The following is a 23,228-nucleotide window of genomic DNA, read 5'->3' on the forward strand; positions in this document are numbered from 1 at the left end:
TGTCTCTTTGTCCCCAAACTCTGATAATATGCACTGTCCTATACTTTTTAATAGGAAGCAGCCAGGACAGTCCCATTCACCATAGACATATATACATAGACGCCGCATTGAGCGCTGAATTGTACGTAAACGGCGCCGCCATATTGGTTCGGGCAGATCTGCCCGTAAACTAATACAAGGAAATGGACTGAACTTCATAAAGCACCTTTCTACAAAGTTCTTTAAGTTAATGTCTCTTATACACCCATTCACACACACACACTAATATATCTGGGAAACAAACAGGCACCAAAAACAACGTATGTAACTTTTAAAGTGATTTGAATGAAGACCAGATCCTGAAATGTAGATGTGACATGAGGGTTTTCTGAATAAAGAGCACACACACACACACACACACACAGATATGTGTGTGTGTGTGTGTGTGTGTGTGTGTGTGTATGTATATATGTATATGTGTGTGTGTGTGTGTGTGTGTGTGTGTGTATATATCTATGTGTGTGTGTGTGTGTGTGTGCTCTTTATTCAGAAAACCCTCATGTCACATCTACATTTCAGGATCTGGTTATTATAGACACAGATTAAATGTTAAATATAAATATTTCAATATTTATCATCACAGTAACAGTGTTACACACATTAGTAGCTGTAAACACTCAGCATTAGAAAAATACATACGTTGGTTTGGTGCTTACATAAGGAGTAAACATTTATAATCATCACTTTAAAAGTTACATACGTTGTTTTTGGTGCCTGTTTGTTTCCCAGATATATTAGTGTGTGTGTGAATGGGTGTATAAGAGACATTAACTTAAAGAACTTTGTAGAAAGGCGCTTTATGAAGTTCAGTCCATTTCCTTGTATTAGTTTACGGGCAGATCTGCCCGAACCAATATGGCGGCGCCGTTTATGTATCGCGACCAACGACCAACCCGCTCAATGCGGCGTCTATGTATATATGTCTATGCCATTCACTGCATGGGAGCTGGGAGACAGGCAGGAAGGATGTTGCAGAGCTCTCTCTCTCTCTCTCTAGGTGGGTCTGCCTCATCACATGACATGGCTATGATGAAGACAGCAAATGTGCTTATGAAGGAGAATGGGTGCATCTTACTGTAACATACACCATGGGCTATGGGAGTTATGGGGAAATTGTTGGCAATATGACTTGATTAATACAGCGAGCTGATAACTAATATCATAAATATCGTTTGTTGGCACAGATTGATTATTCAACATTAAGGCTGATGTTGCTCCAGGATGATAATTAATATGTTTTTTCACAAGTGAAGAGATGTACACATTACTCTTGGAACTCAAATGTTTTCTTTGGTTTCTTTAATTGAATAATTTCAAAATCAATATGAACCCAGACAGCAGGAGCAAATAGCTGTGTGCATTCACAAGAGCTGCCGCTTTGAACACCACTGTGGCAACTGGACATCTGAAAGCACCTTAAAGCTTCATTATTTTTGTGGTCAGTTGAGGATGGCTACAAAAGCCCGAAAACTAAACTTTTCCCCAATTCCGGTGTTCTGTTTGCTCTGTTTTTGGTCTCAACCAACTCCTTGCTTTAGCTGCTAAATACACTACCTAGTAGCTAACTTAGTCTGTCGTTTGGTGCTGTGTGGGTAGTCTACAGTGGTTTCATCAGAGCTTTTTTGCTGAAAAAACTTTCTAAACCTAAACCTAAAGCTAAGGATGCTAAAATAATCTGTAAAGCTAAAAGGAACTGCAGATGATGATAGACAATAATTCTCTGTGGGTTCATAACCAAGAACAATGCCTTACACATCACATGTAGTCAATTTTTCTTTGAGAAGGGTTAACTATGGGGCAACTGGACATATTGGACTGAAGAAGCCTCCTCTCAAAGAAAGATGACCTGGACCACTGAGAACCTTTACGGTAATTTTTTTTATTGTTGATAAGAACTATTGATGGGTGCAGCTTTAAGACAAATATGAATAATACTGAATGGACATTCTTTTGCTTTTTGTTCTTGATCCAGACCCAGACGGTCTGCATGACTACAGCCCTGCTATTTGGTGTTAACCACAAGTTTCTTGTTTGGGCTAGAGAGAACCTTTGCATGCACAAAAGCATAATTACGCCACAAGTTGATTAAAAGACGGGAAACAATCAAATGTACACCTTCTGATCCTGGCTTACTGCTAACCTGCAATCCATCACCCAAAGTCCTCCCTTAACCAGTGTGCATAAAATTGCCTCAACATATGGCAAATGGAACTCTGGAGATACAGCAAATTCCCATTCTAATCCAATCAAAACATGATTACAACAAAAGCACACTCCAACAATGCACACTTGTCCTTCAGTTTCCTTTTGAGCCCATATTCATTCGCCGAGCTGTGAGGAGAGAATAGGAATGTGTGATTATACTGTATAGAGCTGGTGAGGGGAGTGTGTCAAAGTGTGCATGCCACACAATGTGCCTGGAGAGATTGATGTTTTTGTCATCCACCTGCTTCAAAGCTGTAAAAAAAGCCGGGCTGATGCAAATAGAGAAACCTAGCCAGGCAGGCTCACAAACAAAAGAGGGAGAACCTCACTGCTCCTCTTTGCACATCTGTTTTGGAGGAATATCTGAGGTTTCTGTTGTGACGCACACTGGGCTCAAATGAACACTGAATCTGAGTCTGGGAGTGGGTAAGTGTTGAATGCCTTTTTTTTGTTCTCTTAGGGAAATGGGAACAATTTAACGCTTCTTTTTCTTTTGTTTTATTGAATACGAAGCATCGGCACAGTGGCAGTGGGAGAAGGAAGCAGCAGCAGCACTCTTCCCTCCCTCTTTCTCCCTTTCTCTCTCTCTCCCTCTCTCTCTCTTGTCTTTCTCTTTGGCTCGCTCTCTCTTGTTCTTGTCATGAAGAGCATGCAGCACGGCTGGCTTTTAATGGCATTCCAGTTTGCAAAAAGGGCGTCAAAATGTAGCATCAGAGGATAGCAGAGGGGCAGATGCATATAGGCGGTGAGCTCTCTGTCGTCTTCTGTCTCTGTCTGCTTCTCCTTCCCTCTCTCTCTCTCTCTCTCTCTCTGTCTGTCTGACCGCTCTACCTTCCGCTGCCTCCAGCGCCGGGCTCCGTCTGGGAGAGGAATGATCTATGGTGCTTTGTTTATCACTGGCCATGGTCACTTCTCTGGAATGCAATTGGCTGGAACTACACCGTGTGGGTCCTGCACCCTGCGTCTCTCTCTCTCTCTCTTGCTCGCTCGCTCCCTCTCCCTCTCCCTTTCTCTCTCTCTCTCTCTCTCTCTCTCTCTCTCTCTCTCTCTGTCTCTCTCTCTCTTTGAAGCAAGACATGAGCAGGGGTGCCTTGTCCGACGTGCCTTTTTATCTCTCTTGCGTTCTTTTTTTCCTCTCTCTCTCTCTCTCTCTCTCTCTCTCTCTCTCTTTTCTCCCTTCGTGGTGTTTTGCATGTATCTGAATGATAATGGGACATATTGTTCCGTGGACTAGTGATTGATTGAATGGCTTGACAGCAAAATGTGTTGAAGGCATTCAGGAATTTGTGCATGCCTAGATTATCTTGTGTTTTGTCCCTTTTTTTGAGCACCATTTTGAAGACTTTGTCTTTATTTTGTTTGTTTTTTTGGTAGATTTTTTAAAAATGTTTAATCAGAGTAATACATTGAATGATTTCTAGCCACAGGGAGAGGTTTGGAGCTTTTATTTTCTTTTATATCAAGAAATGGATTTACACAAGTCAGATTTTTGTGTCTAAAAATATATCTATTTGATTTGATTTGATTTGATTGTGAGGAAACATTTGTAATATGTCAGCACATTTGTCAAAAAAATTGCACATGACAACTGCAATAGTCATGTCAAAATAATAAATGATGTACAATAGTAACATCTTCTTTCTTTCTTTCTTTCTTTCTTTCTTTCTTTCTTTCTTTCTTTCTTTCTTTCTTTCTTTAATAATAATAACACAGTAAAAGTGATACCCCCCTTTTTTTGCCTTTATTGTCCATGTTAGAATTGATCTATTTTTATTACAAATCTTTTTCTTTTTTTTTTTGGATCATATATATATATAATGCATGCATGAGTGTGTGTGTGTGTGTGTGTGGCACGAGCTGAAACCATAAAGCATGCTCATTATCTTATACACACGAGCACACACTGACATGACAACATGTTTACGTGTTGCTGACTCTTCTTTCATATACATATACAGTAGAATATCATGTCTTTGTACAAAAGACAGACTGAGTGAAGAAGCAACCGAGTATCACTTTTCTTTCCAAGTATGTTGTTGAGTGTGTGTGTGTGTTTTCAGATAAGTGGGAGCCCGGTGTGTGAAGTCTTAGCCGTGGATTACAGGCCTCACAGATAGGCTTGTATCCAGACTGCTGTCTGACATGAGTTGATGGGATTACAGGAGGCGGGTGTCTGTCCTCTGCCGTCCCCACCCCATGTCTCGATGGGTGGAGGGAGGCGCTAGGTGGAAGTTGGGGGTCATTGTGTGTGTTTGTTGCAAATAAACACTACAGGCTGATGCTGGTGTTCATTTTAAAAAAATATAAATATCTGATAGTTTGTGCAACTTTGTGTGTGACCACATTTACTGTAGGTACAAAGAGAAAATCACACACGTACATTTTCTCTTAATTTGACACAATCTATTTCAATGACTTTAACATCTTAATTTATGGAATGAACTTAACTGCAGGTTTAGTTCACAGAAAATTGATTGAATTAATTTAATTGGTCATTTTTCTATGACCTTTCTAAGAGCCTCTCTCGTCTCAGCCTCTTACATGTGCTGCTTTGGTTTAGTTTATACTATGTTAAATTAAATATTTCAGGGTGTTGGATCGTTGGTCAGACATTTGAAGACATCACCTTGCACTATACAAACTTGTGACATGCATCTTTTTCCCCCACATTTTATAGATTAAACCATACATTGGAATCAATCAGCAGATTCATGCATGAGGAGTTATAGCTTCTGCAGCCTTCATGTTGAGTCTCATTATTTATATCTCCATAGATCAGTCTCAGCCTCATTTGTGTGTATTATTGTGTTTAACATGTTGCATTCGAGGCCTAAAAGAAGATCAATACAGGTGACGTCTGACCCTCACTTTGCATCCAGCACTTTATTTTATCACTAAACACCACAGGAACCATCCCTCTCCATTATACCTCCATGTTCTCATTACACTGAGCAAATCACAGATAACCTTATCTATTGATACTATCAGGATCATTTTCATAATCTAAGCCAGGAATGGTCTCTGTGAGCCAAAACGGAAATGATGTGGATGCAACGCAAGTCCACTTGAGCTGATTAGTGTGTGAAGTGTGCTTGTTAGGCATACTGTGAAGTGTGCTTGTTATATATCCAGCCCTCACGCTTGATTACTGCTGGCGCTTTACTACCGACGGCTGTGTACAGAGACACTGCTGGGATCTGGTGTGTCCGGTGACTAATGGAAATGGAGAAATATTAGCGGCCCCTGTTTTGAAAACAAGAAATTTCAAGAAAAATTGGCTGAAATTAAAAGAGATGACGGCCAAAATTAATCTTTGGCCGTTGAGTCTAATCTCTGAGTTGCTCTTATAAACCAAATAACAGTGAGTGGAAATGTCCTCAAATAATCTGAGATATTCTAAAAAAAAAAAAAAAAAAAAAAATCTAACACCTCATTTTTTCCCTCACATGTCGTTCAGTTCTTTTTTCCTCGCCTTCTTTGTACTTGGCAAATCTTAAGTAGTGCCAATTAAATATGTTATTCCATATGCTGCATTATTGGACGTGCTGCTCCATAATGCATGCATTTCAACAGAGAATCTCTCCGTAATTGTGCGACTGAATCTAATACAGGTTTGAAATATAATGTGAATATTTGAAGGTGGGTGGGGTGGGGGTGCAATATCCTGCTGTGATTCTCCATCTGGCCTGCACAGTATTGGAATGGACCATCCTCCTTTACCATGCTGTCCCAGAATAAGCTTCACTTTAAAGGATCAATGCTTTTATTATTGAAGTCGGTCTCTGTAGTGCAGGCTAATACATTCTGCATTGATCCCCCCCCACTCGCCCCAATGCCCCCCCACACCCCCACCTCCCCAAAACCTTTATTGCCATTCCTTCCAGCGAGGCTCACATTTAAAAAGATATCTTCGGCCGAATAAAGATTTTACAAAGTGACTGGAGGATAAATAAGCCTATAAACTGGGGTATTCACATCTTAGTGGGAAGGAAAGACAGGGGAGAATAAGGAGTCGGAGTTGCCAGCAGGCATTTTGAATATCATTACTAGCTTTGCAGGGAGAAATTGAAATCATAAGCATAAGGAAAGTACCTGGTAATTAAAACTGTCTCGCTGCGCCAAGGCTTTGATACCTGCTCGAGAAAGTATACGCAAGTGTGTTTCTGCCTGGATGTAGATATTGCAGCTGCAAGGTTTGACATAAAGCAGAGGATGTAAGAGTGTGTTTTGCTCTTTTTTTCCCTTCTGTCAGGAGGACGTCTATTGATGACAAGCTGTATAGTGTGGTGTGTGTGTGTGTGAGTGAGTGTGTGTGAATACAGCCATGGATTGCTGTGGGTTGTGGCTCCGGGCGATGTTTTGCCATGAGTGGTTAGGCTGAGTAGGAGTAACGTGTGTTCAAATTCATTAATCATTTTGCCACTTTCTGAAATCATATGCATCAGCACCGTTTATTAAACGGAATTTATTGTGAGACTCGTAAAAAAAAAGAAGAAACACACATGCGACTGTCGTGTCGTAACCAAATGTCTGTCAGGTTTTTGTGGCCTGTGGAGCGGCCACAAACACTTTGACGTGGCTGTATCAAAATCAAACCCTGAAGCATGCGTGCCAGACCCTTATTGAACAAATTTGCGCCAGTGAAGCCAGCAGTTGAGGACATTAATGATCTGGACCCACTGGGGTCTGGTGCTCCGCGCCCACAGGCTAGCTGCTCGATCCCCAATCAATAGCTTTTTATTAAAATTGTTTGCGAGGCAACACAAATCCATATTGTTTTGCCTCAGACAGGGGTGCCTATGTGAAATATGTCGGACATATTTATATATTTTTTTCCAGATGAATGCGGAAAATGACTGGTTGATATGCATGAGAAAAAAACAGAGGGGGCAGTGGTTTGGCATTATTGGAATATCCATTTCAACATTGATTTTCATAAGAGATGCATTTGTGATTATCTTATTCTCTTTTCCCTCAACAGGGTTGAATTACATATCATATTATCCCTGGTATTAAGGCAAAATTAATAACACAAGTAATTATAATACTTATGTCTAATGATATGCTGCGAGGGCCCTATTGATTCAGTCGAGATGCATCTAGGGGAAATGGCTTGGAGCTTTGCCTGACGACAGGCGCTGCCAGCATGCTCGGCTCTGCGCGTGGTGGAGTGGCAAAATAAGATCAACAGCAGAACACAAGCTTCAATCCATCACCAGCGCTCAGTGTCATTTCATACTTAAAATCCAATCTGTGGCCAATCATTAGGCTTTGATACAGTATCTGTTTTCACCTGCTTTCCCGTAACGTGCCTCAAATGTAACCCTCTGACGCGAGTTACTCCGGGCGCTGATTGTGTTTGAAGTTTCTTGATTTATTCAACAGTGTGCCCCCCTGAGCTGTGCCGCTTCATTTCTTCTTTTCTTTTTGAGTCGTATGAAGACGGGACAGACGTGTATTTATTTATTTACTGATTTATTTATTTGGGGGGAAATTGCAGAGTGACAAAAATAAAAAAACTGAGACATCACAATAAATTCTCCAGCATCTTTTATACTATGATTTTGTGCTCTTCATGAATGCACCTGCCCAGAGCTAAAAAAAACAGTGGGTGGTTATCCAGCACGATTGCTATTGCTGAGTGGCTTTCACACCCGTATGTGTCCAGTGGTTGATGTCTATATATAAATCTCTCTCTGGGCTGCGTCCTTCTTATTGTGCACATATTGTACATGCACAGAGAGTGAGTTCTCGTGGTGTTCTACAGATGTTGGTTCTCTGAATGAGGCCTGAGTTTGGAACAAAGTGCAGGAAGGGCTTCACTTCTTCACTTGGAGTCCATTTTACAGGGTTGATAAAACACTGTATCACTCTTTACCTCATTAGAGAGTTCCAGAAATGTGTGCCCGTGTAACTGAATATTATTAATACTCTGTTGTAACACGTGGCAGTCAGTTTATGTTGTCTGTATATTTTTCATGTTCTTAAGCTGCCTCCTTGGTCACATCTCTCTTGGTAAAAAGACATTTTAATGAGTCTTTTACTGGCTTGAGTAGAAGGTGAAACCGAAGAGAGGTGAGGAAAAGAAGGCAGAGAGGCGTGAAAGAAGATGAATTTTGCACATTTTTGTCCAGATTGCGTCCACTTTAGTCAAACGCGGCTCTCCGTGCTCTATATTCACAACATACCCGCACGTTTAATATAAAGATCATTCAGACGATGTCAATGAGTTGGTGGCTGCTCAGCGTTTTTGTTCATAAAAGGGGAAGACGGGCTGAGATGTTGCCTTTGAGGTGAGAGGACAGTGAGGTGCAGTTGTAAACACCCACCAAAAGAGGGCAACATGATGTCAGAATTGTCCCCCCCAACTGCTGCTACCTCCTTCCGTAGCTGAGTGCAAGGAAGCCCAGTGAGCAGGGAAGAGGGTGGGGTGAGGTGTGTACGTGTGTGTGTGTGTGTGTGTGTGTGTGTGTGTGTGTGTGTTGGGGGGGTGTTGTAGGTGCTGGGTTAAACGTGTAAGTAATAGTAATTTACATTTACGCCTGGCACGGCTTCCCCTGCGCTGTCAGTCTGCGGTTCAAAGCTCTCTTCCACTCTCCTGGCAACAAAGCCAGCCGTCTTGTTACGCAGGCACCAGATAGCACGGCGGAGTGGATGAAGTTCTTCACAGTCAAGGTGTCATTATGGAAGACCTTGCCTCAGTGCGGCGGCCCTGCTTAAAAAAAAAACACACACAAAAAAAAACCCCAGAAGGGATAGTGGTGCAATGGGGTAGAGGGGTGGAGGAGGGTGGAGGAGGGCGGGAAATTAAACATGCCACTCTCCCTTCACTCACGCTTCGTCCTCGCTTGGAAGCGGGACTTCCAGGCCCCCTAAAAAAAAACGTGTCTCCAGCCAAGGACGTTCAGACTTCAGCTCCATGACGCTCAGTTGATTTGGATTTTTTTTATTTCGACAGATGTGCATTCACTCCATCACTTTGTAACCATTCCCATCATCCTCTCTTCCCGCCCTTTGATGAGGTGAGGCACGATGGCCGACACTTATTGAGAATGGCACACTCGAAGCCCGTGGATCACGTGCTAACTCGTACCTTTTGCCATCCCTTGTTTTTGGGCTGTAAAAATCCCACAGCCCATTTGTTCTATGATGTGACAGCATTGATGATAGGATGACAGATGTCTTACCAGCCCACCCCCTCGGTGCCAACAACCACCACCCACACACACACACACACACACACACACACACACACACACATGCTAAAACAGTTTGCCCCCGTTCGGCTGGGAGTCGACCGCAGAGCACAGCTGCATTGCTCCAGTATGGCGGAGCCCCCTTTAACCCTGCCCTCCCCTCTCTCTGGAAACCTTCCTCCCTCTCCTCCCCTCTGAGGGAGAGAGTGATAGGCCTCTTTGGCACTGCGCTGCCTCTTTGTTTCCTGCCAGGTCGGCTCCAGGAGGCAGGGTCAGCTGTAATTCACTCACTGGCCAGTAGAGGACGACGTGCTCTGCACAGCAACAGGGGCACGGGGCCTGGAGGAGAGGCAGGAGAAGCCTTGGTGAGGGGGGACGTTTTTTATTAAAAGCAGCTGCTTATATCTAACACTAGTATTAGTTAGCAGTTATTAATAGGCACAGGGCCTAATTAAATGTATTGTAATTGGTTTCACATGCATACACAACTCTGTAGTGGTAACAACTGTAATTCTTAATACTGTAGTGCATGCCTGTAGAACAATTCAATTACACTGGACATGCTGTACAATTAGACTTGTGGAATTCAGCAGGAAATGACTTGCACGCACGCGGAGCTCCAGAGATGAAGCAATCAGCTGAATAATCAATTAGACGATCGACAGAAAGTCAATCAGGGACTGTTGTCAGAGTGGATGAATCATTTTAGTCACTGGTTCTTAGACTGCGGTACGTGTGCCACTGGAGGTACACAACCTCCCTGAAGTGGTCCTTGAAATATATCTGAAATCTTGAACTCCATATGGTGCAGCAATGATTTTAAATCTGATAAAACACATATAATACTATGGAAATATTATCTATTCGCTGGTATGTAACTTAAGATATCTAGTTTCGATATCAGCCTGATACGCCGTCACGTTCATGCACATATATCTGTGATTGGCTACGAGCTTAAATGTGACGTGAGGTGGTGCAATCGTGGCTCCAAACAGGAAATATTAGGAAGAAGTACGCGGAGTACGGATCAGGAGTACATGTCTTCCACCAAATTAGCTCTGGTTCCATTCACGACTTAACAACAGTCAACATAAAATGATCTTTTTATTAAGAATAAAGCTCCTGCGTAAACTTTCTATAGCTTAATGGCTTACACTGGTGTATTTGAATGTGTGTCATAATGATGGTGCTTGGACAGTCTGATATTTTCTGTGGTGTAAGAAGTTTAGAAACACTAATTGAAGTCATTTTTAAAGCATAAATTCAGAACTTTCTCTGTTTTCTGCGTCTTGCATGTGCACTCTTGCAGCTTTATGTCATTATAATGTATAATAATCTGTGAGTTTTGGACAATTGAACAAATAAAATGAGTGTCCAAGCTGCTGCAGGCCACACACTAAAGTGATTAATATAGAAAATAATTGTTAGATTAATCAATGATGAAAATAATCGCTGGTGGCAGTCCTACATTTTAATTTTCATTCTGTGTGTGCATGTTTGTGAGCGTTATAAATTGAATATCTTTGGTGCTTTGAATGTGTCACTTTGGGCTTTTGGAAATGGTGATGGTTATTTTTCATTATTTTCTGACGCTAAATTAAGAAAAAATCATTCTCAGATCAATCTGTGATGAAAACAATCGTCAGCCGCAGCCTTTACGGAGATGATTTTCACTCTGTTTGTGCGCCTGTCTTCAAAGGCCACAGAGTGCAGCGCTCAAACATTTAGTATCCTACCATCACTGTGATTTGATGATTTCAATTAGTTTCTCTGAAAAAATGGACTTGCGTCGTGCCGGGTCTCATCCTGACACTCGTCTGACTGCCTCGACTGTCACACACACACACACACACACACACACACACACACACACACACACACACACACACACAGTGTTTGTTTCCGCAGCTCCACTCCATCTGCACTATCTGCATCTTCTCCTGTAATATTCTTAATCCCACGCACACTTACGCAGGCAACAGCAGGTGCGTTTAGGCACACTGTATGTAAAACAAACTCTTTCTCATTGTACGAACACTCGAAACAAACAAACTCATTAGAAATACACATCCTGCTCCCTTTTTGTTCTTTGTGATATTTTATCTAGGCTAATGTGGTATGGATATTCCACGCAGACTTCTGCTGAAGTCGTCATTTCGCTTCACCAACATGCGCTCTGTGTGTGTGTGTTTGTGCATATTTATTATTTTTCGCCTTGATTCCTTCTTGCCAGGTTTTTGTAGAACATTTAGCTAATTGATTATCACATAACTTGGCCTTATCAGCAAACCGTTATTTTGTAAATGAATATTCAAGAGAGATTTTGCCTCTCTTCGCCTTTGTAGTACATTATTTGTGGACAAAATATGCAAACAGAAAGAAAGGCAGCTTGCTTTTCTGCCTCACTGCCTAATTACATTTTGCGCATGCACCTATACAGAGACACGGCGTGTATTTATAGTGGAGGAGAATGAATTCACACACTCCCCCGGCTGCAATCGTATGCCAGGCATCTGCTTATGAAGTGGCTCTTCCTCTGGTATGGTTCTGCAACTGCCCCCCCCAAACACACACACACACACACACACACACACACACACACACACATACTCCCCAACAGGGGGAAAGAGAGAGATCGAGGCTTGAGAGAAAAAGAAGAGAGAGAAAGGAGCTTAATCGCTCCTGTCTGTTTCACCCCCCACCCACCACCCCTCCCCACCCCAAACTGGCTCATCTTCTATGGGATCAATTTGACTTGTTTATGTTTATGCGCCGCCGCCGCCACCGTTCTTGTCGCCGTCGCCATCTTTTGCGAGGAGCCTTGTCGTGGGGAGGAGAGGAAATGGATGGCGGTGACAGAGAGGAAGAGAGAGAGAGAGAGAGAGAGAGAGAGAGAGAGAGAAAGAAAAGAGGAAAAGGAGGGAAGGATGGACTGACAGGTGGAGGAAGATGGGTAGGGGTAGGGGTGGTGGGGGGGACGGGGGGCAGAGAGTGAGGGATGGAGTGACAGAGGGGATCTGACAGACAAGAAAGCAAGGAAGAAAGAGGGGGATGCAGATGGGGAGGTTGTTTTTGGGAGGGTGGGGGGTTTATTTGCAACATCCCTTGTCATCATATATGTAGATGTCTTTTGAAGTTTGCAGTGTGTTCCTGTGCTCGGTAATGCAGGCGTGCACTGTGGCACGCACTAGATTGACTAAAAAACCCTGAGCACCTTACTGCGCCCAGTTAGGCTGCGGCGGCTAATCGTTCTTGGCAGAACACACTCCGCTTTAATTTTAGCCATAATGACGATGAGAGGGGCGAAATGATACTTTAAAGAGCAGAGGAGAGTGGAGGCAAAAAAAAGAGAGAAGAAGAAGAGAGGGAGAGAGGGGGGTGGGGGGGGATGAAAAGAGTGAGAAAAAAAAGGACGAGGAGAGGAGAGGAGAGAGAAGGAGAGAGTGAGAGAAGCTGTGAAGGTGATTAGTTGTACTGGCGGATCTTGGCGGTGGAGGAGGTTGGAACACTAATCCTTGCTTTGGTTGGAGACATTTTCGCGCAGTAGGTCCCTTCTTCCCGCCCCCTCTCAATTTTAAGCCCCGTGTCAAGCTCAAGCCCTTCTTTTCCAGCGCTCACTTGCTCTCATTTCCTCTGCCTTCTGGCAAGCCCTGCTATTTATAAGAAAAAATCATTTTTCTTTCCCTCTCCCTCTCTCCCTCTCTTTCTCCTTTAATTCTTTCCTGGCGTGTTTGATTTTCTGCCCTGCTTAGAGAAGGTGCCCAGATGAGTGGCAGCCAGCCAGGGCTCGTCTCTTCTCCGCTCTCTTCCTACCTCCTCCCCCCCCCCCCCCCCCCCCCCCCCCCCCCGCACATGTGGCTTTTAACGGGGGCTACCGTAAACACACAAACACATATCAAATTTACATCGAATAACGGTAGTGGGCTGCCGCTGCTGTTGTATATTGATGACTAGCTGCACGTTCGGAGCATTCCTGCCGTTTTGCATAACCGGTGTAGCAATGTGAATTGGCCCTCTGCCCAGACAATAAGCCATAGATTTTACAGTATGACATCATTTATCCAGCGCATTATTTGATTGTTTTGGCTGCTTTCTAATTTGATGGATCTCACTGTTGTCTCTTAAAATCATCAGCATCAGCTGCTTAATCCGTTCAGCTGAAAAAGGAAGGAAATATATGTATTTAGCACACCGCAGAAGCTGGAAGCTACACCGCTACTACAAGTGCTTCAAATGCACGTATCGAGCAGCGTTAATCAGGACAAAATAGCATATATTGTAGCTTTGGCCTGCCTCGCTGCATATAAAGAAAACTGCACTTTTCACATTTACATTCATGCCAAACACTCCAGGGCCTGTCAATGCTTGGGGCCAGATATCATCCAAACTGCCATTGATTTGTTTGTCCTTTGGCCCTTTTTCATGGTTTGGGAAATGAATCATGGCTCCTTTTTTTGTTGTTTGCCTTGGCATCATCTGTTTAATCCATACACTCCTCGTTTTCCATAAATAACAGGGCAGAACTCGGCTTGGACCAGCTTGTAACGCTGAGTGCTTTTGTTCTCAAAAGGATGACAGCAGTGCTCGAGGTGCTTCACACACACACACACACACACACACACACACACACACACACACACACACATGTTCACACACACACACATGTTCACACACACATACAAAGACGCATCCTTAACCACGCTTTTAGAGGTAAATTGAATTTAGAGAAAGCTGAAAAGATACACTTCCATATCTGCGAGGCTACAAGTTCAAATTTCACAATGTATGCACGGCAATGAGCGAAGAACACACGGACGTTTGAATCATGGAACTAACTCATCAACTGTTGAATAACGCACTTCCAAAGATTCAAGTTACACAGGATGTCTCATTGTATTCATAACCTTTCTGGCCTTCTCCATTTCCTACTCCTTTTTCTCCAGCTCTCCCCTGAAACACTGGGCAAAATTAATTTCCCTGACCTTTGCGCGGCCCGAACAGCATGGGGTCAAATTCCAACGTTCATTACCCTGCCGTTTTATTTCACTATAAAATATGTGCAACTGGATAACGAGAGCTCAGGGAATCCGAGTATAGATTTTTATTTCATGATCCTGGGAAAAAAAAAAGAAGAAGATAATTAAAGGAGGATAAACAGCCACCTGATCAGATGGGGGGTTGAAACAGGAACTTTAAAAAAATGACTGAAGTGGTTGGATTTTTCTAATGTGCGTGTGGGGGGAGATGAGAGATTTACCATATGGAGTTTGTGTGATGGCGGAGCTTTGTCATTAAACGATATGTATGTTTTTTTGTGTACATGCTTGAATGTATATGCAGATGCACACATTATGCAGACACTTTGCATGCACTCAAGATTCTTTTTTTCTGAGAATCTCATTACCTGCAGGCTTTGAGGCTGTTTCAGCAGTGGGATCTAAATGTTTCTCTTCGTAATCTCTTTTTAATTTGAAGCTAGCTGCTATATGTCTTAAATTTAAGCTTAAATTGTTCCTTACTTTTTTTTTATTTTATGGAGGGGGTTGGGAGGCTCGTATGCATTTTCTAAAGGTTGGTTTATACCGTAATGCACACCGAGGCGATCGTGCCAGGTGTGTGCCATGAACGTAAACACTGTGTAAGCACGATAATTGTGGCACTTAGCAAGCAAAGCTGTGTGGGTTTACCTCCAAATAACCTTCCCTAGCCATGGAACCTGTGACCAACAGCTGCCACGTAGCAGTGTCAGGACTCAGAGCTTTGTGTTTAATGTGCTGTAGGTGGAGGGGGGAATTTGCAATGTTTAGGTTTAGGTTTGGATTGGACCTTTGGATGCTTTTCTCTTAGGGTAGAATTGTTAAACTCAGTGGCTGAACTGTGGACACCATGCTAGAACCGCTGACAGTATAAAGAATGGACACCGTATGCGTGATGTCAGAAATTTTGAAGCTTAAAATCTGTGGCTCTGGCCACCGCCATGTTGGCTGTCCCACCTTTTCTGACAAAGACCAGCAAAGATCAAGACATTGACTTCTGCAGCCAGCCCCAAGTGGCTGTTTGAGGAACTGCAGTTTTTGGCACCTCCACATTGGCTTCCCTTCATGGTCATGGAGGTTGCCACTTGGCTAGAACATTAGCTCCGATATACTTGAATGAAACTTGGGAACTGTAATGGCGGCAGTTTCATTTCTTTTTTTTTTTTATGTTGTGTTAAGATGCTAACAGTTTTCAAATACACTTTATTTGGAACTAAAAACCTAATAATGTTAAATTAATTACTTAAATAGAGTAATAATGCTGCTAATAATTCTTTGTTGCAGTGGTAAAGTACGGCAAGTTACAGCAGGTCTAAAGTGAAGCTGGACAGCAGTCTTTAAACTGTGATTTGTGTTCACAACAGACAGTCTGGATAATAATCTCACTGTTCGCCATTGTCTTCTTCTTTGGCTAACCTGGAGGTTGGTTTGAAACCTGTCCATCTGCTCATGCTGTTCCCAGATCTAAATAAATGTAAAGATGCTCAACAACACAACCGTAATAAACTGATTTATCTTGAATTAAACCTGATTGACATTTTCTTAGTAGCAGAGTGCCTCTTTGACAACATCTCACTTGCCCATAAAGATGGATGTCAAAACTATATGAATGGAAACATTATGGATCATGAGCAAAAAGCTCAGCCTTCGAATGAAGTCACACTGGCCTTTGAGTAATGTTTGTGTAATGAAGTCTGCTACAATATGAAGGCTATTAAAGAGGTGATGACTGAATTATGATTGACTGAGAGCCCAGTGTGTTACATATACACAGTGTGTTGCATACAGTATACAGCTAATTACACAAGATTTAACAATGATATAGGCCCTGCTTTGAGGTACACAGGAACACACACACACACACACACACACACACACACACACACACAGGCACGCCCTACACATTATCATTGCCTAAAAGACCCGAACAAGAACATCCTTTCAGATTTGTCAAAATGTCAGTCTCGCCAGTCAGTAATGGACTCCATAGGTGTCACATACTGTTTGATTGATAACCCTCCATTCACCTCACCGGGCCAGAAATTGCAAACTGTCCCTTTCCTCGAGTAACTTTAAACATCAAAAAAAAAGAAAAAAGAAAAGGAAAGAGAAAAAAGAGGAACAAATCTCTCTTAATCCTCTCACCTTTGCATGTCTGGAAATGGTAATGGCGCAAAGTGAGTAATGTGCTCAGCCTGCCTGAAAAGAAGTCATCCGATCCAGGACTCACCCCCCCTTTTTTTTTTCTTGCTCTTTTTTTTTCTCGTCTGGAGTGACCACTGGCCTCTTAAAGTCATCGTCTAGGCAGCGTCCTTGCCAGCCACCAAACTCCATCAAGGTTGGTCCGACAGCTTCGGGCCTGAAGAGCGCTGGACGATAAATGGAGTGAAACTTTTAGAGGTGTATGCGTGTGTGCGCGTGTGTCAAAGGAGGTGAAGGGAGACGGAGGCATGGTGAAGAAGAGGGAGAGAAGGAGGAGGAGGAGGAGGAAGAGAGGGGAGGGGGGTCGGTCTTCATCTTTTAATGGCAGCGGGACGTGGAAGGAAGAAGGTGGAGGGAGCGTTTAGTTCTGATAGATATTGATAGAGATTGTAATGAATGTGGTGAGGGCATGGCACCCTAAAGCGCTGCAGTGGTAATGCAGGGTGACAGTGTATTTGTACTAATAACCCTTAAAAGTGGTGATAAAATACTCCACTCCCCTACTGGAGCCCCTGATGGATGTGCTGGGAGTGATTAAACTACATTAGGCTGCAGGTCCACTTACCCTGCATCTATATGTGTGTGTGTGTGTGTGTGTGTGTGTGTGTGTGTGTGTGAGAGAGAGAGAGAGAGAGAGAGAGAGAGAGAGAGAGTTTGAATGTCTTAAAACACTACTCCCCTCAGGGATCAGGCTATTCCAGGTAGAAGGGCAAGTGTACAGCCATTGTCTGTGTGTGTGTGTGTGTGAGTGTGTGTGGGCTCTGTTTGTGTGTAGCAAAGCATATGTTAGAGAAGGCTGCAGAATGACACATACTGTACATCATTTGGATCTGTGATGCTGAGTATACACCGGCTCTTCACTTCAGTGTATTCCCAAAGGTTGGGAGTGCAGTGTCAGTGTCATTGTCATCCAACACGTTGCTGTATTTTGCTGTTGACAGCGAAGCGCACTCCGCTACTATTTTTTTTTTTTTTTTACCACAGGAGATGTTTTGACTCAACATTGAGCCAGGGGAGAAGCCTGCGGCAAGACCACTGTACGAGGCTCACTGGGAATAGCACCAGTCCTGCATCTATCGTCATGTTTTCACTTGGCACTCAACCACACACACACACACACACACACACACACACACACACACAGAAACACAAATGCATTTGTACACACGCGAGCAGCAAACACGTGCACATACATTCTAATCGAATCTTAACGTGAAGCGACGCAAAGCGGTGGGGGAAAAACTTCATGTAATACGACTAACACACACACACCTTGTAGTGTAGAGAGCAGAAACACACCAGTTTTCACCGCATTTGATTTCTCGAGGCCTCACATCACTGCTGGCACCCAGGCAGGTTCCGATCTGCTTTTTAATGACCCTCCTGGGAACCCTTACCTGATGGGCAAGCTTAGCCAACGTGTCCAGGTGCAGCAACATAAGCATTTCATTAAAAATTGAAGCCAACGTTTTGTAGAAGAGCTCTCAGTCGGCGCAGGGGTGAAAGGAGGAGGGGAAGGGACGGCTGATAAAAAAAAGAAAAAAAGAAAAGAAAAAGGAGACGTTCTGGCACGGGTCCAAAACTATCTTCTTCTTTTGCTTTCTTCTTCTCCTCCTCCCTCCTCTCCTCTCTCACTTCCCTCTCAGTCTCCTCCCCTCTCTAATCACACTCTGACTTTACTTGACCTTTCTGTGGCTAATTAGTCGGCTTGTGGAAAAAGGATTGTGTAGTATATCTGCGGCAAAGATGATGATGGTGATGCTCTGGTCTTTCTACGACTTGTGCCAGTGATTAATTCAGGGAGGCCATTTTTTAAATTTAATCCCTTAAAACACACAAAACTATGAAACACAGCGGGGTGCGGTGACCCTGGTGTCAGCTGGTGGTGGCACTCGAATACGACCTCCTTATTATTTATATTTTTTTGAAAGCAAAGGGGTACATTAAGTTCAAACTATTTTTGCTTAATCCATTTCTATAATCACACTCTATTGGATAATTCCAGTAATTTGGTATCAGTTCAGTAGCTATGAACACATGCTTTATTAAAACTGTGTATGTGTATGAGGCTGCTGTTTAGCCTTAGAAATAATTAAACTAATGCCAGTTATTACTCTCGTGGGGGAACTCACAGTTGTAGTTAGTTAGTAAGGAGTGGGTGGAATAGCTGGGGAAAAAAATATTTTGTTATTACTTTATGCACATACACAAAATACTTAACTGTGTGTGTGTGTGTGTGTGTGAACAGCTGGATGTGACTCAAGTCCTGAGCTGATGGCTGTTCTTGGCGTGTTGACGTGTGCCTTCAGGTGCATAGTGTTCTCCATTTCACGCATAAAAGAGTTAGCTCGCTCTCACATACACATATGGTGCATACACGCACAGGGACAAGGTAAATGCATGCAAAACATCCGCCCACACACACACACACATACACACACACACACACACACACACACACACACACACAGACACACACACACACACAGACACACCGGGGGAAAGGAGAGGTAAAAGCAGGTGTGTGTGTGTGTGTGTGTGTCAGACGCTCAAAGTGAATCCCGCGTGATTGACTGTGTGTCGGATGTTTCAGCGTCTGCCGCCTCATTATTACAACTTACATGTGCTGTTTTTTGAGATTAATAATTGACTGAAAAGAAATGTTTGGGAAATGTTTAAATCATGTTCCAGAGGATCAGAATTTACAGAGTTAATAATAATCATGTCTTGGAAAAAAGCTCATATTAAAATTAGAGTGATTATTAATGGTAGTATTATACAGTACATATGTGTTCCATGCATTTGAATACATTACTATTAAATGAATGTGTTATCAGCCACCCGTATGATGCATTATAATGCATCACTGTTACATGAATGTGTTAGCAGCCCGGCATATAATGCACTGTAATACATTAGAACTGCATGTGAGCAGCCACACGCTGCACAGCGTATATATTTATAATCAATCGCTTATAGAGGGAGTTTACACGCCACAATTAAAAACACACAATTTAATTACAGGATTTTTGGACTCATTGTGTTTAAATGTGATTATTTATAGGCCACAATAATCATAAATAAATAAAGATTTGTGCCGAGGAGTGGCACAGATTTCATGTGGGGAAATATGTTAAGTATCATCGAGCAGATAAGTGTTCGAATAAAATGGAAAAAGTACCAGTTAGTCGTACATCTGAGGTTTTTGGTCAAAATCTGTGGTGCAGGGGCCACTGGAGGGACTCTAGACTTGCTATTTGATGAAGGTATTTCTAAAAAATAAAAATATTTCTATTGTATTTTCACAATATTCTGATTGGGTCATTGATTAGGCGCAAAATAAATAATGACCACTACTAGTCGCTTTTTTTCCCCCCATCACTGTCATTCCTTTAACATTTCAGTTGATATTGGAGCAGCATCTTTATTACAGGATTACTCTCTCTTCATCATCCTTTTTAGAAATGTTAAAAATAAAATAAAAACATGCTCTTAATTGTAGTTCTAATCCTCTTTCGCACTACAGCAAATGGACATGTTTCAACATTATTTTGTGACGATAAAAATATGCATTACCTACAGCTCTGTTTTTTGCTTGGATCCCATTAAAACGTAGCAAGTCCTTTGTGTGACCCCGAAGGCTTAATATGTTCATCTCAATGAAACAGTTTGTGACAGATATTTTGTAATATTAAGAAAAAAAAATACCCCTAATTTGAGTAGAAATATGTTTTTGATTCTCTCATATCCCATTGTGACCCCTTGAATAAGAGCAGATCCCACTGACCACGCACTACATATATAAATATTTATAAATATTCTATATAATAGTGGGGATTTTTTTCAGTGATGTTTTCAGTCGTATCTTAGTGCCATTGTTTGCAGCTTTAATTCGCTCGGCTCCTTCATCACATGCATTGATCATTCACCATACTGCACTTTCCATTCCAGCGGTGGTGCACTCTGTTCCATCAAATCACAATTCATCTCTTCACAGCCTCAAACAAAACAGAATGCATTTTTAGTTTCTCATCCCACCACTCAAGGAAATACCTGCTACTCTCCATCAAACATGCATCAATTAAGCGTTGATGTGAGGAGAAAGGACAATCTATAGTTTGGAGGATTTATTCAATTTGCATTCGTAATTGCGTGCAATTTACAAACTCATTATTTTACAATTTAGTGCATTTAACAGCAGCTGGAGGGCAGATAATGGTGGGGCTATAGGGGGCTAACATGGGCCCCAGATGGACCCCCAAACATCGCAGCACTGTGTATGGAAGAAACAAGAACAAATTTATGGCTTGGTGTAACTTTCCGGCTCGGTCCAGCGTTTCTGTGAAACCACTTTAGTCACTGATACTTTGAAGGTGACATAGTCATACAGCCTAACAGCCTTTGTGCTTTTATTACATTTGGCATGTCCACAAGAGCCCATGAAAGAGGCTTTTTTTGTGCAGCAAAGGTGGGCGGCTCGCTGCTTTTCAGGCGCTTTCGGATTTGGGCTTGATCTTGGGGGCAAGATGGCCTTGTTAAGCTCTAATAAAGTCTGCGGATTTTCAATGTATGATGCTGTACTTAAAATTGGATCGTGTGTGCCCCAGTGTGTCACACAAGTGAAGTGTGTGTGTGTGTGTGTGTGTGTGTGATGGCCTCTCCCTTCTTCTCCTCTCATAACTGATTGTTTACTGAGTGCTTTCCACCTTTTTTTCCTGAGCCTGTAAGTATAAAATTTTAATTAGGAACACTGACAGGTCTGGCGCATGATCCACAGCCTTGCATCCATCACAGAAAAAGGGGAGAGAGAGAGAGAGAGAGAGAGAGAGAGAGACACTTTCTTTCTCATCTCTCTACTTCCACATCTCTACCCTCCCCTCCCTCCCTCCCTCCCCGGTCTCCCCTCTCCTGACGCGAGCGCCGGACTTGAGCAGCAGGTGCCATATTACTGTGTACAGAAAAGCAATTAGGCAGCATATTGGATGAATGAGGAGTGCATTAATATTAGCAAGTGCATTTGTCAGTGGCGTTTGATGCAAGTCCTTTTCTTTTCTTTCTGCAACATTAAGATTGTGGCGCTCATAAATTCACTGCTTAAACCACCATCTGCTGCACTGTCAGCCCACACCGAGGAGAGAGGAGAGGAGAGGGGAGCCATTTATTCCCTTCTGTCTCTCTCACTGGGGAAAGAGAGTGAAAGACAGATAGATAAGAAGAAAATGCATTCATTCCCCCCCTTTCTTTGCCTTTCTTTCTTTCTTTTTTTTTTTTTTTGTTTTGTTCCACAGGGAACGACTATGTATTAGGATTTATGGAGATGCTTGGCTCACACCGAGCGACAATGCTCTTAAATCTGGCTCTTTTCCTATTGTCTGGAGTGCTACCTTCTGCTTACCGACACATGCGTAGACACATTGCTCCTCATTGTGCTCAACAAGGAGATAAATTCTTATGTGTGTGCCAATTTAAACAAGCATAGAGAATAACTTACAATAAACAGGTGGTTTTGCGATCATAACTCAGCGCCGTGTGTGGCTGGAGGTTGAGCCTCTCCATGACCTCCACCTCGATCCCGGGTTTTCCCTCGTTTGCTACGTGCGTTCTCAGTTTTCGCGCAGCAGAGCTCATATTTAAAGGATAAGGTCGAGGATACCGAATGCTTTTCTTCCAAAATTAAAAGACCAAAAGCAACAATGAACTGATCCGATACTAAAAGGTATTGACACACCATTGCAGCAGGTGTTTCTTCATTACCCACACCTTTTAGTGTATTTTGGGTCAGTCCCGTATATATTTACATCTTGATACAGTAATTCACCAAATGTGTATGAATGTGAACGACACAGTAGCGTTGAAACGTTAAAGTCTGTTTGCACTATAAAAGGCTGCAAATCAATCAGCGTACGCTCCGGTCCCTTTTTTTCCTCATGGTGGTGGTGGTGGGTGATGTTGGGGTGGATGCATTACCATGCGCCGGTGCATCATTGCATAAACCTATTATCAGATGCATTGTGTGGAAGTATTTTTAGAGGCAGGGGAGGGAAGGCATCTCTGTGCTCCTGGCTGGCTGGCTGAGCTGAGCCGGTGCCGGCAAACACTCGGCATTGTGCCGCCGAGTTGTCGCCTTCTCTGGGGACAATCGTCTCGAGTGTCATGGTATCTCTGGGTTTGGTGGGGTGTTGTTGTGTGTGGAGGTGGGGGTGGGGGGTGGGAGTTGGCAATGCCACCCACCCCCTCCCCACCAGCCCCCTCTTCATTCCCCCTCTCAGCCCCCCTCCCCCCATTAAAAAATAAAAAAAGAAAGAAAAGAAAAAACAGAAAAGTGTCACTGGAAGATTACTGTCACACCGCTGTCACCGTGACGGTGCCCTGCGGGCAGTACGGGGGCGGGATTGGCGGGGGTCGGATGGTTGGATGGGGAGGTGGGGGGCAGTTGAACACCACTCCCCTTCATTCTCTCTCTCTCTCTCTCACTCCCCCCCCCCACACCCCTTGCTTTCCTCGGTGATTAGCTCACCCCGTGGTGAGCGCTAAGCGGCCTAATCTGCAA

Source organism: Larimichthys crocea, chromosome III (assembly GCF_000972845.2).
Source record: "Larimichthys crocea isolate SSNF chromosome III, L_crocea_2.0, whole genome shotgun sequence".
Taxonomy (NCBI): Eukaryota; Metazoa; Chordata; class Actinopteri; family Sciaenidae; genus Larimichthys; species Larimichthys crocea.